This window comes from Vidua macroura, chromosome 19 (genome assembly GCF_024509145.1).
Source record: "Vidua macroura isolate BioBank_ID:100142 chromosome 19, ASM2450914v1, whole genome shotgun sequence".
NCBI lineage: Eukaryota > Metazoa > Chordata > Aves > Passeriformes > Viduidae > Vidua > Vidua macroura.
The window spans coordinates 2513352-2534974 of record NC_071589.1 but is presented as its reverse complement, the minus strand read 5'-3'; the positions used below and the strand labels follow the sequence as shown (position 1 = coordinate 2534974).

The 21623-nt window shown below is 48.9% G+C and overlaps 1 long non-coding RNA gene across 1 annotated transcript; it reads left to right on the top strand.

The window, feature by feature from the left end:
• The first annotated feature begins 16027 nt into the window (after positions 1-16027).
• LOC128816913 (uncharacterized) lies at positions 16028-16806 on the top strand. The gene is made up of 2 exons (XR_008440048.1): positions 16028-16537; positions 16650-16806. It is a non-coding gene; the product is annotated as an uncharacterized LOC128816913 (long non-coding RNA).
• Positions 16807-21623: the final 4817 nt, after the last annotated feature.

The following is a 21623-nucleotide window of genomic DNA, read 5'->3' as shown; positions in this document are numbered from 1 at the left end:
AACAAATAACCACAGAAAAAAATCCATTATTCTGCTCTTTTTCTCCTTGCCAAAAGCATCTTCTTCTCCACCTGCTCTTCCCCTTTCTCTGAGTCTCTTCAGCTCCTGCCCTTGTCCTGAGCTGGCAGTGAGACTCAGAGCTCCAGTTTTTGGAAGTTGCTTCTCCTCTTTCCACTCAGGCTGGGCATTATGAGCTGCAGGCTGATGGACACAGGAATGGCTGAAAGACTTCAGCTGTCCACGTAAGCTGACCAAAATGCCTTGGAAATTCCAGCAGGCAGCTGTGGCATTGAAACCCATCTGTGCCACTCTCCTCCCCATTTAGTGGATGCTCTGACGAACTTCCCAAGCCACAGGGCTCTCCTAGGAAAATTCACATGTAAAGAAACGTTTTAAAAGCATCATGGAGCCTCTCAGAGTGGAGGCTGTGGCTCTGACCTCCCAGCAGCTCTGTACAGCCCTGGCATGGAGGATGTTGGATGGTTTGGCTCCTTCATCTCTGCTGGGTGCATCTGAAGGGCTTAGGGCTGGGATCACTCTGCAGAAGGAAGATTATTGCAGGTGGTAGCTGCTGGCTCTGTCTGGGGCTGTGTGGCCTCAGGGTGGTAAGCTGATACCCCTGTGCTGGCATCCCAGCCCCGCCCGTGCCCTTCCATCCTTCCCACGAGCTGGGAATCACCCCGTGGGGTTATTTGGGAAAGGCTGGGTGGCCTCACAGGAGCAGGCATCTGCCAGGGTCACGAACCCCAGCTGCAGCATCCTCCTTTGGGCCTGTCCGAGCAGTTAAGTGTTTTTTGAAGGATTCCCAGCCACAAAGGCCAGACAGATTGTGTATTGATCCAGTCCCTCCAGTCGATAGCTGCAAACCACCCCGGCCATGGCAGGCACCTTGCAAGCAGAGGGGGCTGATCAGCGGTGTGGGAGATGCTACTCACTTCCAAAAACTTAGAAGGGTTTATGAAACCTTATCAAAAATACAACAGAACACTGAATAGAGAAAATATTACAGCACCAGGAGCAAGGGGTTTTCCCACCATGTGCTCATCCACCTTTTAACCCTTTGGCCTCTCCCAAAGTTCTGTCCATGGACTCCTTCTCTGTCCAGTGCTGGAGATCACTTCCTTAAATCCTGATTGGAGGTCAGGTGCTGCCACAGTAATGACCCAACCCTCCCAACTTCCCAAACCCAGGCCACCCCCTGTGATAACAACACAAAGGGGGTAAAACACAACTATAAATCTATAAAACTTTCCTTAATATACATACATGATACTTGCCTTTTAATTGTGAGAGTCAGCCTGGAGAGGGCTGGGCTGGGCTGCAGCTGTGTTAGAGGGGCAGCAAAGCCCCACGAGGTGCCACAAGTTGTCTGGTAATTTGTGGGAAATGGATTTGTAGAAAATTCTTAAAACCTGACGGAAGGCTCGCATGTATGTAAACCTTGAGATAAGAAATGCTGAAATGCTGAGCCACGAGGGGTAGTTTTAGATGATTGGCTTTAAGGCATTTACAGCATGGTGTGGCAAAAGCTGATAGGCCAAGAAACACTTATTGTATTTAGGAAATAGTGTGTTTAGGAACACATATTGTAATTAGGAAATAGTTGGCTTCTGATTGTGATGGTGTGAATTATAACATCTGTATTGTCTCACCTTTCAAATGAGACTGAAAATGGAATGAAAGTTTTTAAAACACCTCTCATTTACCCCATCTCTGGGTCAGAAAAGGGCTTAGTCCAAGAGTAATTCACCCCATCAGGGTGGCCTTGGAGCAGCTGGCCTGCCTGAGCCCGCTTTGTGCCCACCTCAGCCTTGCTTATCCCCTCTGCACACCAGGGATAGAAGAACAGCTGAAGGAGTGGCCCTGTGCTGCTCCCCCAGCTCTGTCCTCACCTGCAGCCAAACCCCAGCAGCCGTGGGGCAAGGAGGGAACAGAGCACAGCCCCAGGCAGTGCAGGGCTGCTGGCAGCAGGGACGGGTGCCCCCAGCACCCCTCGAGTGTCTCCACCAGCAGAGCTGTGTCCGGGCAGGGCAGATGGAGCACAGGCTCAGCTCTCCTGCCATCAGGCTGAGCTGCCCCAGCCAGCCCTGCAGAGGCTGCCCAGACCTGGATGTGCTGCAGGACATGGTCTGGATCCATTCCTGCTTGGATATCACCTCCATAGGGCACGCTGCAACAAGAGGGACAGAGCACATCCCTGGGGAGCGAGAGCACGTCCCTGTGAGCACTCCCACACTTTAACAGCACATCTTGTAAACACAGGTGAACCTGGTGGGAAGAAATGCTGATGTGTGACTCCAGCTCAGAAGGCTGAATGATTTCTTTATTATAACTATACTATAATACATTAATATACTATTTAAAGGAGATACTAAAACTACAAACCTACTTTTCTAACTCCCATATCTAACTAACTCACAACTCGTGCCCCTCTCTGAGAGTCCAGCCACAGGTGGGTTGGATTGGCCATCAGGCTCAAACAATCCTCACCAGAATCCAACCAAGCAATCACCCCAGGTAAACAATTCTCCAAACACATTCCACACGGGAAAAACAAGGAGCAGAAATAGAAATTGTTTTATCTTTCTTCCCTCTGTGCTCCTCTATGAAAAATCTTGAGAGAAAGAAGAACATGCCTGTGACAGCCACGTGTCTGAAGGACACATCAGGAAAGACAAGCAACCCACGCTGCAAGGTGCAGGCAACTGGCAATTGGCGTTGACAGCACAAGATGTGATGCAGGGAATGAGAAAATTCCAGAAGAGAGCATGTGCTGCTGGCTGTGCACGTGAGAGGGGACAGCACGGGCTGCAGTCACCTCCCTGCCACAGCTGGGGCTCATCGAGTGCACACAGTGGTCCAGCCCTCAAGGCTCAGGACAGCGGCTCCATGGCACCCAGGCACCCACCACGAGGGCAGTGGCATCTGTCCCAAGGTCACCCCGTGCCTCGCAGGGATCAAGGTCTCACTGCCATCAGCACTCCCACTCTGCTCCACAGGCTGGGTCTCTCTGGCAGCTGTGGGTGTGCAGCAGGGACGAGGACAAGGCTTTCTTGTCCCAGCTCAAGCACAAAGGGCAGGGAAAACAGAGGACCCTGAGGAGCAGAGGTGTTCTGGGAGACTGCTGGTTTGTGGCACCTGTGCCACATCCCTCAGCTGTGCCCTTCACTCCCCAGCTGGGCCACTGCTGTGACACATGCTGACCTTTAGGCACCAAGTGTTTTTTCAGGCTGCTGTCTGATGGGCTAAAGGTCTGGAATGTGCCAGGGGAATCCCTTTGAAGCTGACTTTCTCACCAAGCTGCATTTTCTGCCTTTTGCTGGAGAGATGTGTTCAGAAAGGCTCGTCTGCAACGCCAGTGCTTTGAACAGTCACAGAATCACAGAAAATGCTGAGCTGGAAGGCACCATCAAATCCAGCTCCTGGCCCTATGTAGGATACACCATGTGCCTGAGATTGTTGTCCAAATGCTTCTGAAGTCTGCCAGGCATGGTGTTGTGACTGCTGTCCTAGGGAGCCTGTTCCAGCGCCTGACCACCCTCTGCGTGAAAATTTTTGATATCTAATCTTGTTAATAACAGTCCTTGGCTCACGTGCAAAGCATTACCAGCTCCAAGGGCTTGTGGGCACAGTTGTCAACGACAGCATCAAGCTCAGGGCATGGAAGTGTCAGCATCTGCACCTTTGTGCCTGCCACAGGATTTTGTGATGCCACAGGACATGGGCAGGCGTGTGGCAGCAGAGAAGCAAAGCCCTGAGACATCCAGAAGACTGCAAGGAAGAAGAGAGCAGCGCAGGCATTTCAACTGGTGCCTTTGAGCTCAGGGCAAGAACTTTTGTTGTTTGGGCTCTCTGGTCCCACCTGACAATTCAGAGTTTATTTCTGTACAATCACAGAATAGTTTGAGTCGAAAGAGCTTTTAAGAATCATCCAGTGCCACCCCCTGCCATGGGCAGAGACACCTTCCCTTAGACCAGGTTGCTCCAAGCCCACCCTGGCCTTGGATTCTTCCAGCAATGGGGCAGCCACAGCTTCTCCAGGCAACCAGTGCCAGTGTTTTACCACTCTGGATTTGTCACGGTGCAGTTTGGGCATTTGGAGAGAGGAGGCTGAGGGTGATGACTCTGCAGCTGCCGTGGGTCCTTAGCTCTCTCTGCACAACTGCTGGAAACCCCCTGTGCACTGCATGGCTGGAAACAGCTCCATCCCCTCCACCTGCCCCAGCTCCTTCCCCTTCAGGCAGCCTGCATCTCAAAATCCTCCCTGCTCAAAAATAAAGCAGCTACAAGAGTCACCTACTCCATATTCATGCTGATGGTGATGCTTTAAGTGGTGTTCTGGTACCCAAGCTCTCCTCTCTCGAGCATCCAGTGAAAATAGATATGTCACACTGGGAGGCTGCTGAATATCCTGGTAAGGTCTGAATTCATATTAAACCAATAAATAAATAAGGTGGGCTCATTGAAAGAGATGCTGGCTGGCAGCAGGAGAGAGGATGTGCAGTATGTATTTGTGAGCACAAGAGGGAGAGCAAGGAAGGAGGAGAGAGGAGCGAAGGAAATGGACTTGATACCTGTTTGTAAACTAGGTCAGGATTAATAATGATTTAGGTAGTCTTGGCTCCAGGCCCAGCTTTACATGTTTTGCAAAGACATATAAAGAAATGACAATTTCTGCCTGGAAGAATGAGCTGTGATTTGCACAGTCTTCACTTCACACGTGTCAGGACCCCAATTTCCACTCACACAAAGCCGACCACACGGGCGAGGATTCGCAGGCTCTGGGCACGGCAGGTTAAGTCAGTGCTCTGGTTTAATCCTGCTTATGTCAGTCAAGAAAACTCCTACCCAAGGAATAAAAAACAACAAACCAAACCCTGCTTGTGAAGTGATGACTTGCTGCTTGTCACTGCTTTTTAGTTTATCTGCTTAGCTGTGCCACTGCCTCTCTCCGCTGTGTCCGAGCAGACACGGAAATCACTGTGCCAACAGCTTCACCAACTTAAGGGAAGTGATACCAAAAGAAAAAAAAAAAAGAAAAACTCAATGCTGAGGTTGGTGTTTTGCAAGACCAGCTCGGTGTTTGCTCCCTGGACACAACGTTGAGTAACTAAGCAAAAAAGTCCTCTAGAAAAGAGGGAGTGATGGTGCAAACAGGAGCAGTTCCTGGCATGGGGTGCAAACCCAGTCCCAGGGCAGCATTCCTGAGGCAGTGCAGTGCTGGAGAGCCTGATGAGAGGGCTTGAGAGCTATTTAGCACCACTGAATTGGGACTTGAAGCAGAATTAATTGAGCTCAAATTGCATCCTCCCAGCAATCCGCTAATCTGCTGCAGCAGGAGGATAATGACGTCTTGAGAAACCAGCTTCAAAAATGAAACTTGCCGAGCTTAATAAACAGGCTGCTTGAAGAGGGAATTAATACTCGCATATCAAACATTGCCATTTCAAGTCTTATGTTCATATAGGAGTCTTTTGCTTCCAAAAGGAGGGGGTCCTCATGAGAATTTGTGAGCTACAGGCACTTGTACACACACACCCACGATTACTGGCCCAAGAGCACACAGAACCAAGCTGTTGTCATGTCCCCAGATCACTTTCTTTAAACCCTGTTTATTCGTTCTAGGCAGTTCTTAGCATGCAGGAAGTTTAATAAAAGCTCCTTTCAAACAAAGACCTCAAAATGCTCTGGAAACAGCAACAAATCAAGTGTCACATCATCCCTGGTGACATGGGGACAGCGCTGCAGCCTCTGAGAAACGAGTGGTGTGTGGCAAATACATGGCAGCCCAGGAGCAGAAGCCTCTGAATCCTGTACCCTCTCCCCCTTCATTTCATATCTCCTATTTGCTGACATCTCTGTCACTGGGTAAGAGTTGAGAAAATGGGATTTTTGCTCTGATTGCAGCAGGATCCTTCTTGGAAAACGCCCTGCAGCATGGTGGTTTCGTGATGTTTAATCTGACAGCAAATGGGTTCGATTCTTTGAAAAATATCCCTTTCCTCACTCCATGGTGCCTGTTTGGGTTCAGCTGGCTGAAAACACCAAATGCAAAGTGGCTCCTGCCTGTGTCTTCTCAGCAGTTCCTTGCATCCCCTCACCTCTCCCTCTTTCCTTAGGTTTCTGTGTTAATTCAGTAAGACAGAACAGAGGTTCCCAAGTCTTATGCATCACCCTCAATTTACATTTTATTACCACGGGTACCCACAGCAAAGCAAATCAACACCAGCAGGCTGTTCTCTCTGTTGCTGTCAATAACATTGTCACTGCCACCGACCCAATTAGAAGCATTTGTTGGCATTCAGTAATTAGCTTGGAGCGGGGCTGAGGTCTCTGTCTTTCACCAAAGGGCTCACAGGCTGCTATAAAATATTTATGAATGATCTTGGATGACATCTGTTTGCTATTTTGCTGGTGATGTTCCCGGTGAGTGGCTGACCTGGGGAGCACATGCTGCTCGTGGCAGTGGAGCACTCACTGGTGGGTCAGCAGGAAAATAAAATAAACCAGGGCTCAGCTGCTCCATCCTCGAGCAGGTCCCAGCTGCTGCCTGGCAGCACGGCCCTGGGCTGCTCCGGACACACGAGGAGCCTCACCCAGGATGAGGTGTCTGAGGCTAAGCCGGCCTTAAACCTGGGTTTATCAAGGTTTCACCTGAACCTGTGGCTGGTTTCAGTCACAGAAACCTTCTCTGTACCAGCTCTCCTCACCAGGAGGAGGGGAAACTTTATCCAAGAGGCAAATATTGGAAGGATGAGCTACTTGAGGCTTGGGCAAAGCAGTGAAATATGATGGCCAGGCACTAAAGTTTTTGTGCCAGGAGAGAGTTATGCTGCTGACACAAAGATGTGCCCCATGCTCCCATGTATGGTGCCTTGGGAAAGGGCAGGGGGTGGTTGGACCCCGTGACTGTGGTGTCTGGAACAGCACAGGCTGAGCAAAGAGGGCTGTGGGGGAAACAGGACCCCTCTGCTGAGCTCAGCCAAATCACTGCACTGGGCATGGAGTGAAAGCCTCCACAGCAAATCACAAAATGCCTTGAGTCATCCAATGTCCCAAAAATGCCATCATGGTGTTCTGAGAACTATCACTCAGAGAGGATTCAGCTCACCTTGTGAATGAATCCTTGTGAGAACACCTTGAAGTGTTTTAAGCACTTTGCTGAGGTCCCTAAACAGGCATTCATTGTCCTGGCCTTCCTCTGCTGCCTGCGCTGAGCAATTTGCAATTTGCTCCTTTGCTAAACCCGTGCCCGAGGCAGGGTGGACACTTTAGAAATGCCTGTTCCTCTTTGGGGAGATGTGCTTCCCAAAACTTCCCCAGGGCACCACAAACCCCAGCAGTGCTGAGCAGGATCCAAATAATCTCTTGATCTTAGAGACCTGATGTCTGTTCAAAGGCTTCCCCCCAGGCTTTGGTGGCCTGGCCAGCAGATGTGTGGCACATGCCCACTTTGGGCAGGATCCCCCCGTGGTCCTGTCCCCACCCTCATCTGTGTTTCAAGGAGGGAAGGAGGGCGGTGGGGGAGGCTGGAGGGGCAGGATGAGCTCCGAGAGCTCACAGAGCTCAAGGGCTGCCCAGCAGGGAGGATGGCTGGGCACACGGGTGGCTAAAAGCCCAGCAAACCCCCCAGGTTACACCCTTCCCACTGCGAGGAGGAGACAGAGGCTGGGCAGAAGCTGCAGGTGGCACAGGAATGGCAGAGTCATTACGTTTCTGTAATGTCACGGGTCTGAGTGCAGCTCCCTCCCCACAGCTCTTGGTGCCACCAGCGCTTTCTCCTGACACCCCATCCCCACCCCTCGAGCCTCCAGCCCACCCCCAAACCTCCTCTGAGGTCATGCTGGAGCTGCCAGCAGCAATACTCATTAGGAGGGGAGTTAATGACAGGGCTGATGAGTGGTGAGGCTCTGAGGGAGGTGCTGGCCTGTCACCAGTTAACCCTGTCACCACCACGCCTTGGGGAGATGCTTCCCTGCAGGTCCTGGCAGACCCCAGCCCCATGGAGGTGGCTGAGGTGGAGCTGGGGTGGCAGTGGCACTGCAGGGACATGCCAAGGGCCAGCAGGTGAGTTGGTGCCAGAGCCAGCACTGAGAACAGCTCTGGAGACCTGCAGTGAGGGCAGCCCTGCACGCCCAGGGCGCACAGAACCATCCATGGCAATTTCCTCTGGCAACAGAAAGCCAGGATCTTCTTTCTGTTTATCTCAACCATCTTTGGCATCTCAGGGGTAGGAGGAGATGGACAGTGGCAGAATTAGGATCAAGAGAAATGACCTAGGGAGAGGTATCCATCTGACTGAATCTCCTCTGGGAGCCGGAAAACCTCTTGGTTAAAAACCTCCCTGAAGAACCTCTCACTTTTTTTTTTACCCAGGGCTATCACAGAATCACAGAATTAATTCATTAATTCCACAGTCTGGAAGAGACCTTTGAGATCATCAAGTCCAACCTCTGACCCAACACCTCCTCATCAACTAAACCATGGCCCTGAGTGCCACATCCAGGCTTTTTTTAAACACCTCCAGGGATGGTGACTCCACCACCATTCCAGTCCCAACTGCTCTTTCAGTGAAGAATTTTTTCCTGGTGTCTAACCTAAACTTCCCATGAGCTTTAGACTTTGATGGGCTCAGAAACTTGTGTGGATCCCAGGAGGCTTCATCTGGAAAGTTTTTGGTGATGCTTCTGGAGGCTTTGTGTTTCGAGCAGCCACCACTGCAAGCTCTTTGAGTGTCATTCCAGAAGTCAGGAGCAGAGACACAAAAGGAGCAAGGAGCAAAGCCTTTCCAGCACTACCACTCCAGGTGTTTTCCAGGCTTGGCAGGAAGGAGCCACCACCTCTTCCTCCTCCCCCAGCCATGCCATGAAGCTGTTTTAATGGAACCCAGCACAGACACCTCTTCACATCTGTTTGCCAGCCAGGCACTTCCTCGTGGTGACTTTGCCTGTGGTGGAGGGTTCTGCTCTTAACACTTCGCTCCAGCTGAAGCCTGTGAGGATGAAAGATAAGCGGAAATAATTTTCCACTGAGGGATATCAGTGAAATGTAGGAAAACTGCCTGTCCCTGGACCATCTGGCTGCCAATAATACAATATTAACAACCACAGCCAATGAAGCTGAGCCTCCCTCAGGGAGCAGGGTTTCAGTTGGGCAATGTCACACGAATCGATGTGATCCAAGTCCTGATGCCATTGATAGCAGCTGGCCTGGAATCCAGGGTGCCCAGAGAGGTGTCCAGGCACAGCCCCAGCTCTCCCAGGGAAGCTGCTGCCACCAGCAGATGCTTTGCAAGGATCCTTGAAGGAAGAAGTGTTCAAGGTGAGCTGCAGGTGCTGCGGGAGCCCAAGCTGGGCATCAAAAGCCTCATGTTGTAAGGAAAATCACTGGGAGGTGGAGAAGATGGAGCTGTTTCCAGCCATGCAGTGCACAGGGGGTTTCCAGCAGCTGTGCAGAGAGAGCTAAGGAACCATGGCAGCTGCAGAGTCATCACCCTCAGCCTCCTCTCTCCAAATGCCCAAATTGGAGAGTGCAGGAAACAAAAGAGTGCAAGCAATTCAGGTGAGTCTTCACACACCCCAGTTCCTCAGCAGCACCTTCCAAGGGAGCTGAACCTCCTGCTGAAGTCAGGCCAAAGAGCTTTTAAGGAGGAAAAAAGAAAATTGCTTACATAGAAAATGTATTGTGTGGCTCATTTCACAATGGTTAAAGCAATTTTAGAGCCATCAGCAGGATCAGAGTGAGGGATTTGCTCTGTTTGATCAGACAAATCAGCCATGGCAGGAGATGTCTCTGCCTGCAGAAGTTCAAACACTGGGGCTTCCTCTGTGAATCTCTCTGCTCTGCTGAGAGCCTGGACACATCCCACGCTGGGACAAGCCTTTCTTTCCCAGCCACCCCAGGCAGTCTGTTGCCACGATGCTGCTACTCCAAAGCATAAGATTGGATTAGGCTTTCCTTAGCTTGCCTCACTCTGAATGTAGTGTTGCCAATCCGTACAATTTTATGCCAAGCTTTGTGATGTTTGGGATTTTCTTTAGAGTGCCAGTTCCTGGAATAAAGCGATTACAGAAGAACTTCTTTGCTGCCTCGGCTACAAAAATACATTCCTGCCCCATGTTGTTACCAGAAGGTTGAAATGGGGAAGGAACATCTTACTTGGGGGCAGTGAAGAGGCCTTTTCCACCACCCAGCTTTGGGGATTAAAGATCCTGCATGCTGTAAGGAGTGTTCTCTGATCCCCAAGAACCAGAAACAGTCCTGCTCAAATTTACCTTGGAACTGCAGTCCAATTTTCTGCTTCTGCAGCACATTCAAAGGGGAACATCATTTCTGGAGCAGTGACAGAAGAGGATCAGAACAACCCTCTGGTCCTGAGCCACCCCATGTCCCGTGTCTGGGCAAAATGCTCTTCCCCAGGATGCTTACACAGCCTTGGTGCTGACTCAGAGACAACCTGGTGGACAACGGCAATGACAGAACCCAGTCTCAAGAGGAGATGTTCTTTTAAGAGGAGATGTTATTTATTTATTTATTTATTTAATGTTTTTATTTATCCATTACGAGGCCATGGATCGGGATTGAGGGTGTTTAATATGCTGCAATACTCAGGCACACTTGGCCCGGGTGTTTATTGGGGCTGTTTGTAGCAACATGAAAGATGTGCTCACTGTGGAAATATGTGGCACGCACACAAACCCAGCACAGATGTGCTGGGAAGCACCAGGGAAGCTGGGCTGGCCCAGGGCATGGGGAGCAAGTGCTCCAAGGGTGGAGGGAGGGCTGAAGAGAGGAGGGGAAGGAGATAAAGCCTCACCTGCTGGGCTGGCTCTGCTCAGCTGCATCTTTCTTTAACGCCGTGTTTGCTTTTGAGGTTTTGAAATCCCATTGCACAATATTGTAAAAATGCCATAAAATATTTTATTGCATCGTGCCACTGAAATGCTGCCAAGAGCCTTAACCCTTGCAATGCCTCTTTCCTGTGGGTGCCCAGCACGTCCCCAGTCAGGAACTGGCTCCCTTTGTTTGGGGGTTGGACTTTGAGGATGGAGAGGGATTTGGGGGATTAGAGCTGCCAGACCACTGCTCCAGTGAGCCTCTCAGACTGATTTTAACTAATTTTGGGCCTTCCCACACCTCTGTCTGGGGGTTTCACCTTGATCACAATTGAAGGTGAGGTTGGTCCTGATGCTTCTGTTCCTTGCCTCCACCCCCAGTGCCAGCCCTGTGAATATCAGTGAAAAGCAGTCAGTGCCCTGCAGGTTCCCTGGGTGCATCCCAACTGTCTCGTGTCATGCTGATGCCACTGATCAGCTAGAAGATGACATTTGGAAGCATTTGGAGTCAAATCCTCAGGGTAGGGAGGTGGAGGACCAGCCCTTAAGAAGGCAATGGTGGTGCTGAATGGATGAGCTGGAGAAGCCAGGACTGGACCCTGTCCTCCCCAGGTGTGGGGACAAACAGCTTTACTGACCTGCTGCACAAAGCTCCTGGGACTTTGCTGCTGAGAAGGCCATGGAATCAGTGTTTCTGGACTGATGGTGGGTCTTTGTAGGTCAGTGGGGACATGGGAGCGACACCAAACCCTTCCCACAAATCAGGGAGCAAACTGGACGTGGCCAACGTGAGATTAGGAGGCTCCTGCTCCTTAAAGCCGACCCAGAAAGAAAACCTGGCTCCTTGGAGCACTATTGTGGAGTCCACCTCTGCATGAGGTTGGGTTTTCCCTCAATCACTTGCCCTGTGACACCCAGCTATGCACCCAGAAAATGACCACCTGGTCACCCCATCCTACCTCTGTCATTAACTGGGGAAATATCTCCCATTAGCTGGAAAATTCCAGCAAGCTGGGAGGGGCAGAAGCCTCTCCTCCTGCAGATGTTGGGGCTTTGCTTGCCAGAAATCAGATGTTGACCTCAGTTGTTATAAATAAAGAGCAAAAATTACCCAGCTGTTCTCAGTGGAGATTTTCATCCCTTCTTCTAGCCCTTTAATGAAAGAAATAATAACTCCACAAAAGGCTTAGGCAGAACTTATTCAGGCCCAGGGGAATTTCACCCTGCTCAGAGGTACAGATACCAATTAATTCTCACTCAAAGCCTATTTTGAGTGGTACAACATGGGTGTAAATCCTTTTTTCTGGTGTTCATGCAGAGGTGAATTTTCAACCTGCCCTGAAGGGCAGAATTGGAAACGCTTTCTTATTTCCTAGTTCTTGAGGACGCAGTGCAAACAATATCAGCTTTTCTACCCTTCCTGGGCTGTAGGCAGGCTGTGGGTTTGAGTCATGGGCAAGAAGAGTCCTTCAAAGAGGCATTTTCTGCTGCAAAGGATCTCAGGGTAACTCTTGGTTCGCAGGCTGCATCACCAGTGGCGTTTCCCACCCTCTTCCAGCACCTAGACCAGGCTGTGGTGCCTCTGCCCCACAGACACACAGCCAGGGGGTTAATCAGGGACTAATAATGCAAATTTCCCTCCAGTTTGTGCTAAATCTCCATCCCAGGAGCTGGCTGAGATGTGCCAGAGAGGAATGTGGGGATTTGCTTATTTGCTTTTCTGTCTAAACAAAATGCTTTCCCATAAACACGGAGAAGGAAACCCCACTTGGCTGAGCCCCTCGGAAGAAGTGTCTTCACTGGGAATGTTTACACGTTGCCTTTGAAACCTCAACTAAATCAAATTGAGGCTTTGAGCAGCAGCTGCCCCAGCTGTGAGCAGCACCAGGGCTCTGTTGCAGGCCTCAGCTGGGGTTTTCATAGATTCATTTCATAAATATAAATATGATGTGATAAATATAAAATTACAAATTATGAAATAGAAAATAATTATAAAATGTCACACCGAAATGGCATGATAAATAATGTGGCTTTTCTCACACAAAATGGTTTTTATCGCACAAAAATGGTGAGATAAATATAAGATTACAAATTATATAATATAAAATAATGATAAAATATCACACCCAAATGGCGTGATAAATATAAAATTACCAATTATATAATACTAAATAATTATAAAATATCACACTGAAATGTCATGATAAATAATGTGGTTCTTATTACACAAAATGTTTTTATTGCACCAAAATGGTGAGATAAATATAAGATTACAAATTATATAATATGAAATAATTATAAAATATCACACCGAAATGTCATGATAAATAATGTGGGGTTTATCACACAAAATGGTTTTTATCACACCAAAATGGTGTGATAAATATAAGATTACAAATTATATAATATTAAATAATTATAAGATATCACACCCAAATGGCATGATAAATATAAAATTACAAATTCTAAAATAGAAAATAATTATAAAATATCACACCGAAATGTCATGGTAAATAATGTGGTTTTTATCACACAAAATGGCTTTTATCACACCCCAAAGCGAAGTCCTTTTGGGTTGTTCTGTGCTGGGACACTGCTGTGTCTCACACTTTGTGTTAACAGCTTTTCAGCTGCCCAGGAGTGTCCTTGGCTCTCTTCACCCTCTCCCAAAATCCGTGCGCAGCCGGGCTTTAGAGAAGTGCACTGCCAAGCCTCGCACAGAAGGGCTGCAAGGATTTGCAGTGACAATTCCCCGTGTCAGAGCTGAACGTGCTGTGTGGGACAGCACAGAAATCACCAATGGTTTCCATCAATGCCCTGGTGTTGGTTTCTCCTCTTAGCTCAGCTGAAAGAGAGCATTTGAAACATATTTGTCTGGAATCTTCAGGAATTTGAGAAGAATTAACCCTCCACGTTAACTGTCCCACTCCTGCTCCCCTCAGATTGCCAAGGTACAGCACTGATACCGTAAGGACAGGAGATCCCTCCTGCGTGTTGGGGAAGTCCAGACAGCCCCAAAACCTCTGCAAAGAAGGGGCTGAACGTCCCAAAGAACGGTGGAACCAGCCTGACCTCCCCACAGCTGCGGGCTGTGCCACTCGCTCTGCCAGCAGCCCCTGGGTAGGAATTCCCTCTGGTCCCCTCTGAGCACGGGTGGGAATCCTACATGGACACAGATAAAAGACAAAAGGCGCTCTTCTCCTCGGGACTAAATCCTGTTCATTGTCAGGAGCCACCTCAGATCCAGGCGACACCTCAGGGGTAACAGAGGCCATGGTGGCGTCCAGGAGGGAAAAAGACAAGAGGCTGAATGTTTTGTCCTGGGGGGATTTTGAGTTCAGGGAGAAATGGGTGGGGTGGAACAGGGAAGCCACATCCAACGGGACACAGGTGAGGAGAGGGGGGAGCAGGGAGAGCCCATCACACCTGAGGCTTGGGCAGGGGTGAAGGGGAGAGGTGTGTGGGACAGACCAACGTGACATAGTGCAATATAAAAACTACTCAGTGCAAAAATAACTATTTATAAATAAATTTATAACTTTTATATAAACTTTTAAAATGAACTATTTATTAATAAATAACTATTTAGTGCATCACAACACCCCTGTACCCTGTTGTCCTAGGGTGGCATTATGATGCTCGTATCCCCAATCTTCTGTTCTGCTTATGCTGGATATTATGTTCTGTGCCTGAAAGACTGGCTGAGAAGCAAAAGCAGGCTGAAGAAGAAGAAGCACAGAGTTTTGTTATCACCCTGCTCACTCCCCCACAGTCTGCTGGACACGGACAGTGCAGAACACCATCCTCCTTTGCTTTTTAGCTAGTTTGGCTAGCTGAGGCAGTCCAAGTTTTCCCTGGACTGGTTTTCTTTCCCTTTTCTTGGAACTGTTTGAACCTGCCCTGGACCAGGACCCGGGGAGCACCGAGAGTTTGCGTTTTGTGGCCTGCTCTGGGCAGCAGCCATTCCCAGCACCGATAACAGAGCTGTCACTATTGGACACAAAATGAGCACACAGAAGCTTGGTGAGTTCAGGAGAGAAAAAAGAGCCAATTTTATTTCTGACCTCGCAATATATAGAATTCCAAAAGTGACAGTGGATTGGAGGATGGAATTGCCACCTCTCCAACCACACTGGTCAAACCAACAGTCCATCAGTTCTCTCCTCCCACAAAGAAGAATGGAAATCAATCATTATTTACCTGCGTGAAAACTCCAGTAGAAATATGTAAACGTTATCACAAGGCTAAAGAAGTTTTATGAGAACTTTAAAACTTTCAAAAGAACTATAAAAGAAAACTTAGCACTTTTAAAAGTCAGGGCAACACAGAGTGACCACCCACTGGAGAGACTTTCTTAATTTGCCATCTCCTCAGAGCGGCGAATGAGTTTTTTGATCTGGTGTCGTGCTACGACACGAAATAACTCACACATTCACACTAGATGCAAAAGAGGGAAAAGAGAGGAAGTTTATTCCTGACCTCACAATATATAGAATTCCAAAAGTGGAAGTGGATTGGAGGATGGAATTGCCACCTCACCAACCACACCGGTCAAACCAACAGTCCATCAATTCTCTCCTCCCACAAAGAAGGATGGAAACCAATCATTATTTACATGAACATGCATGAGAAACTCTAGTAGAAATATGTAAACATAAGGAGGTATAGAAAACTCTTAGAAGAACTTTAAAACTTTTAAAAGAACAGGGCGACAACCTGGTATTGTTAATTTTTTGTTCTGGGGAGTGCTTTGCCTGTTAAATAAACAGGTTTTTTTCCATTTCTCCCTGAGGAAATTCTTCCTGAACCAGTTGGGGGGAAGGTCCATGTGGGTTTGCCTTCTGGTGGGGGGGGCCTTTTTGGAGGTTTTCCCCAAATTTGCCCTAAACCAGGACACCCGTGGATATCACCTGAGGTACAACGGGGTGACAGAAAAGCGCCTTAATTTCCACCAAGGAATGAGGCACCAGATATCCCATTGCTGGAAACTTCCAGTGCCAGGTTGAATGGGGCTCTGAGCAAGCTGCTCTGGTGAGAATTGTCCCTGCCATGGCCTTTAAAGGTCCCATCCAAACCCAGATGTTCTATTATTCTATGACACACCACAAGGAGACGAGGACAAAGCTACCCCATGTGCCTGAAGTGCCGTTCCCAGCCTCAGCAGTGCCTGCCCTTGCTGGCTCTGCCTTGGGATGCTCCACGCACTAATGAATTACCTGCTGCAGGGTTAATTGTCTGTAACCACTGTGGGAAGGCACTGCTGGGTATTACTGCAAACTCTTTGGAGCTGAGGTTGCTGTTTTTAGAGGTGTGGGACTTAGGAGGACAAGGCCTGTGCAGGCAATGCAACGTTCACTTGTAATCATTAGCAGTGCCTAAAAGTCATCTCTGCCTGAGCAGTGTGGCCAGTGCTGGGATGCAGAATGAGGACCACAGGACAGGCAGAGCCATCTCCCACCATTTTAAGCCCAGGTGGGTTTCTGGGCAGGTGTTTTCCAGCCCCCACAGCAATAACAACACAAAACCAGGGAAAGCCAGCAGCTGCTCTGCACTCGGGCTGTGGCACAGCGTGTCCTGTCACGTCCCACACAAGCACACACGTGTGCTCCCCACAGCACATCTGCCTGCAGAAGCAAACACCTCTGAACCAGCCACAAACACTGTGCAGAGGGAAAAACACAAAGGGACAGATGCTCTGAAAGGTGAGCAAGGAGAAAATAAAGCTGCTGCAGGAGCGCAAAGCTCCTCCACATCAACCACTGACGGAGCGAGACACTGCAGTCAGTGTCAGTTCCCATTGCCTTTTTTTGTAAGGTTTATTTATGAAATCTGGGAGTGAAAGCAGAGTCCAAGATGGGATGCGCAGCACAACTCACAGAGGTGAAAGCAGATGGTGGCAGTTAACAGGGGATGAGCAAACAGGAACGAGCGGCACAGAAATATAAATAAACTCATGGCTCTTAGGAATTCACCAGAGATTCACGTAGGCACGGGAAGATGGATCTTCAAGGGGAGGCTAAAGCAAAAAGCAACGTAGATTTTATGGTCTCTTGCTGTTAACTGCTATGAAATTGCAGTGCTGTACACCACTCAGGTCTTTATGTTCTCTCTGGAGGTGCTGCCACATGGAAGCAAAGCTGATCAGCCAGCTCGCCCGAGCCTGGCAATCAAAACCTGCCCCCTGATTAAAACCCTGCTGCACTCTGCTCTCCCTGTGTCTCGCTCTCTGGTCACATTGATGCTGCACCAAGAGAAAACCTTAGCTTGTCGTCCATAAAGAATTGCCTCTCCCCTTGGGCCCAGCACTGTGTTACTGGTGAGCAGTTCCCACCTTCCATCATGTGAAGGAAAATGATTAAAAGAGAATTACCAGAAGTCCCTGTATCTCCGTCAGATATCAGACTTGGTCATTTGGAAAATTAGTAGTGAACATCATTTGTTAATATCACTATTAAGTGATATTTTTTATGTTTAACATGCCAGGCCTATTTTCTCTTCATTTCCATTGTTTTTGAACTTGCTAATTTAATTAAATCTCTCCTGTTGAGCAGCCATTAAAGGTGACCAACCATGCAAGATACCTGCTGTGGTGCAGGTAAATTAAATACCAGATAATTAAAGTGAATGGGAGGCAGCTTGGGGGAGAGAAGGAGGTCCCTGTGTTGTACCAGGGGAACACCAGGGTTTATGGGATCATGCCCTGCAGAAGGAGTTCTAGGATATTTTATCACATTGCACAGGATATTCTAATTCCCTTCTGGTCCTAGGGCAATGCTCTAAAAATCCCCCCTGGAGGGTTTTGGCCTTAAATAGTCAGCATTTTGTTTAATATGTAAGATCACTCGTGTCTCGCTGTATGAAAAGGCTTTTTTATCTTTCCATCCAAAGAAAAAAACACCTGGAATGAAACAATTATAAATGGATATCTTTTGCTTTGAGGATCCCCTCCATGCAAAGGCAGGGAAAAGAGAAAGGAAGGAAGGGGAGGCATCAGCTACAACCTCAGAGTGCCCTTTTCCTCTTCCCCTGACCTTCTCAATTACCTGCAGCTTGCAGGCATGTTGTTAGCAGAAATCAGAAAGCTCTGAGATTCCAAAACCAGCCGCAGCAGTCTCATGTATTTTATATTTTGTAAAGAGCAAAGTGTTAAATGTTTAGGCAGCACTCATGCCTCCTCCTAACCCACACCCGTGAGCTTCAGCTTCGTCTTTCAGAAGGAATTTAAGCCTTGACATGACACAGCACTGTGTGTCAGAACTCGGGAGAATTCCCCATCAAATCCCCCTGAGAGCTGACAGCTGTCTGTCTGTCTGTCTGTCTGTCCCTGCTCCAGCAAGGGCTGTGCCCTCGGGACATGCCTGGGGGATGCTGCTGCTCTGGGGGGATGCTCTGGGAGCTCTCTGGTCAGCAGAACACTGCCTGGCCCATCTCCAGCACTTTTCCAGAGCTGGGACACAGCCATGCTGCCTTCCTACCAAAAACAGCCACGGGCAATGTTCATAGCATGATGCCAGGAGGCGTGAGAAGGCTGCAGACACCTCCCCTGGCAGTGTCCCACGTGGAACAGCAGGGACACCAATCCTGGGGGTGTGCAGCCTTCCCAAGGGGAGTGTGATCCTGCAAGGACACACACCACTGCCTTTCCTTTTGCTCTCTTGGCAGAATTGCTTCTCTGGGCAGTAAGACCTCCTCTGAGATGGGAATTGTGCTGCTCCGAGACATCATTAAGGAGGGAAAGACTGAAATTATCACATGCTGTCTGATAAAAATACAGCTCCCCAGAGCCCAGCATGGGCTGGATGGCACTTTCTCTCCTCCCAGCCTTTGGTAGGATCATTGCTTCCCAGAAGGAGCTGGTGAGAGCCATGCTGAGCACAAAGCCAGGCTGTTTCCTGCATCCCCTCGTGAGGGGTTGATGCTCGTTGCTGAAGCCAACACAACTGATCCAGCTCTAAAAAACTCTCAACTTCTGAGTGGCTGGGCTGCAGTTTGAAAGCAGAGGAGCTGTAGTGCTGCCACGCTGGTTTGCAGGTGAAACTGGGATGTCCAAGGTGGTTTCCCATGGCTCCCAGCCTTCCATGATGTGCAGTATTCCCTCAGCAGCATCCCTGCCTGCTGGGGAGGTCCCAGGGACCCATGAGTGGCCTGAAGGTACCAGTCCAGCACAGAGCACAGCCTGGACACTTCAGTAAAGCTGCCAAGTGCCAGTGCCTTTTTTCATAAGGACAAGTGATGCCTTTTTTCCTGGTCCTAGAATTATGAGCCAGACACAGTTAGGGAGATTAAAGGGGTTACTTTTATATAAGGATCCTTAGATGCATAATTTGTCAGGTGGAAAACACCAAAAATGCACACCCTGCATAACACATATGCAATTTTTATAGATTTTGCAAACTGTCATATCTGACAATAATCCCCAATCAGAAGCACACTCGGTGAAGTCATCCCCCAGTTCTACTACCTTCTAAATCTTCCTCCCTCAGATGAGGACTAAACATTGTTTATAAAAAACATGCCTCGAAGAGCTGGTGTCAGCCTTGGTTTCTAAGGAGAGCCAAGATAGGACAGGGATTTTGGAATGTGTTTTGCCTTTCTGCCTTGGGAAACACTGAAGCTAAGCTACAGTAATAGACTACAAAGGTACAAATATATGTGCAAAGAATATATAAAAGAAAAGGCAAAAATCAACGCGGTGTCACAAGCAAAGCGGGAGGTCCACGTGGAAAAAGACCCCAGGTCACCCCTGTGCCTGGCAGGGAGGAGTGTGGCTGTGCCCTGTCAGGGCAATGCACCCTCTTTGCACCAGGCCTGGAGCTGGCCAAATCTTCTCAGGAAGCGAAGAGGTATCCAAAATTGAAAATGTAAATAGATGCTTTAAAAAGCACTGGAATATACACAAGCTGCAGCAGGAATGCGGGGAGCAGCTGCCGTTGCTCTCCTTGGCTCTCTGCTGAGTGTACACAGGCACATTTTGTTGGTTGTAAATGTTTAGAGAAAACAGTTACTATTGGATTGTTTGAGGACCACTTTGAATCAGCTGGGCACTTGTAGGAGGACCGTGGTGGTGATGAGCTGCACATGTACAGCTCAGGCTACCAAAGCTTTTATCCAAGTCAGGCTCAGCCCAGCTCTTCTGTCACACTGGTATTTCAGCATCAGTCACAACGAGCAGACACAAAGCAAACTGTTAAAGTGTCCCTAAGCTCTGTCTGAATTCAGAGATCATCCCACAGAGCTTGTCCAGCATCAGGGGAGAAGTCTGCTGGCCCAGTGAGCAGCTTCTTCTGCCTACCCTTACCCTGCTTACAGCCCTTATACTGCTCACCCAGAAAGCACAGATGGGCTGAAAGCAAAATCTCTGGGTCCAAGCAGCCTTGGATGCTGCTGGGGAAAACTCTTCTGTTTCCATCCCACACATCCTTCTCACCCATCAAGAATTACCAGCCAACTCAGGATAGTGCAGCACCTTAAGGCAGTGAGTTGTGGAGAAAGGAAGTCAATGGGTTGATGTCCTTAAGGGTAATGGAGAGAAGCAGGAACACCCTTAACCCTGTCTTAGACTCCTCTGTTTCCACATTGACTTTTGTGCCTTTCTTAGACACTTAACATGCCTGGAGACAGAGGAGGTCATCCCATCCAGTGAACTGAAAGTGACTGAAGATGGGAATTTGGGCCAAAGGGAAAGGAGAGAAGCAAGAGGAAAGAGAAAAATAAGAAATAAAAAAGCTGCAGGAGCTGTTGCAGAGCCCAGCTGAAAACCTGTGCAGCCTTCCCTGTGCCCCCTTCCTGTGCAGAGAAGCAGAAGGTATTTCATCCCTTTGGGCTCTCTGCAAAGCCTTCATGGCTCACCCTGGCCCAGGCTGGAGCTCTCTTCTAGCTGGGAAAAAGTCAGGCAAAGCAGAAAAAGCCCCTCCTAATTGCAAGTGGCACCTCCTGCTGCGGGTGGTCTCCAGGCAGAGAAGTGTGACATTGTCTGGGAGCCACTGCACGGTGTGGAGGCCGGCGTGTCCCGGGCCCTGGGCTCCATCCTGCTGCTGGATAACAAGGGCTTAATGCTGGAAAGGATGCACTGGACTGTGCAGCAATCAGCCAGGAGCTGGCTGCAATGGTCATCATTAGAGGTGCACAACTGTCTCCTGGAGAACAAAACCCTGTCTCTGCCTGTCCCAGCCCTCCCAGTACAGTTCTGGTGCTGGGCCAGGGCAGTGCAATTGTTGCTTTGATGGACATTGATTCAAAACAAGCCCTCAGTCAGTAATGAGGCTTCTTCAAATTGCCTGGAACTCCGTTTGTTCTCCTCTCAATTAACGCTTTCAGAGGAATAATGCAAATTCTTTCCTGATTTGGGGGACAAAGGGGGGTGAGATGGAGATAGTGTTGAGAGAAGGTGGCTGGTTCATCAGAGGGAAGCACAAACCTTTAACTCTTTGTGTCTTTGCCTCTTGGACAGTGAAACAGCTTATTGTCAACAAGTGAGTTCATAATTAATAACCTTTGAATATAATTAATGAGAAAAGTTATGGCAAATTCCAACCCCAGAATTCATCAGCCCCTCACCATGTGAGTGCTGCTCCCTGCTGCAGCTCTCAGCCCCTGCATGGGCATCAGGGCAGGCACAAAGCTCTGGGAGGACAATTGTGACATCTCGTGACACTGAGATGCCTTGGGAATGCCAGCAGAGAGGCCAGAGAGCTCTGATACTGAAGTGGGTCACAGCAGAAATTCTTTTGTGCTTAGGCAAGGTCTGAAATAAGCCAAGGTTGGGTTTCCCCTGATAGAGTTCAGTCT